Here is a 536-nt window from a genome sequence, read left to right on the forward strand (position 1 = left end):
CTAAATTCGTACTATTTTTTAATGGAATATGAGTGGTCAAATATGCACCAAGTATACCCGGCATATCGATTGTGTTGAAAAGTAAGAAATTCCTACATTTTTTGTTACGCATCATTAATTCAAGTCATTGCTGACTGCTAGACTTGTCACCGAATGACCGGGTTACGGTCTTACCCAACAAAATAATGTCACTTAGGCAAAATGACTAAGATTGCCATGGAAACGGTTCCAATTGTTAATAAGTCATCACAACATTGCCGTTTGTGACTCTACTATCTTTTGTCACGCACACAGCCAATAGCAGAACCACTGTAGGGAACTTACCAGCTGACCTCGCAGGACTACAGTGAGCGCTGCATTTGATTGGACGACTCTTGAGAGCGTATTCACAGCGTCATTGGCTCTCCTGAGCCCGGCCGTATCCCTCTGAACAAAGCAAATGTGTATATTAATGACTGAATTTGTGTGTAAACCCAGAGAATGGACTGTGTTTGCTGTACAACTTCCAACTAATGTATAAAAGACTTCAAAACCAA

At 40.9% G+C, this 536-nt stretch overlaps 1 protein-coding gene across 4 annotated transcripts in view; it reads left to right on the plus strand.

Moving 5' to 3' along the window:
• LOC135235652 (BCAS3 microtubule associated cell migration factor-like) overlaps positions 1–536 on the plus strand; it is a 170,077-nt gene extending 169,541 nt beyond the window's left edge. For all 4 annotated transcript variants that reach the window (XM_064301346.1, XM_064301348.1, XM_064301352.1 and 1 more), the window contains one exon: positions 1–536. This exon is cut by the window's left edge and continues 1,832 nt beyond it. The gene's annotated coding sequence lies outside the window, so the exon portion shown is untranslated.

Source organism: Anguilla rostrata, chromosome 12 (genome assembly GCF_018555375.3).
Source record: "Anguilla rostrata isolate EN2019 chromosome 12, ASM1855537v3, whole genome shotgun sequence".
NCBI classification, from domain to species: Eukaryota; Metazoa; Chordata; class Actinopteri; order Anguilliformes; family Anguillidae; genus Anguilla; species Anguilla rostrata.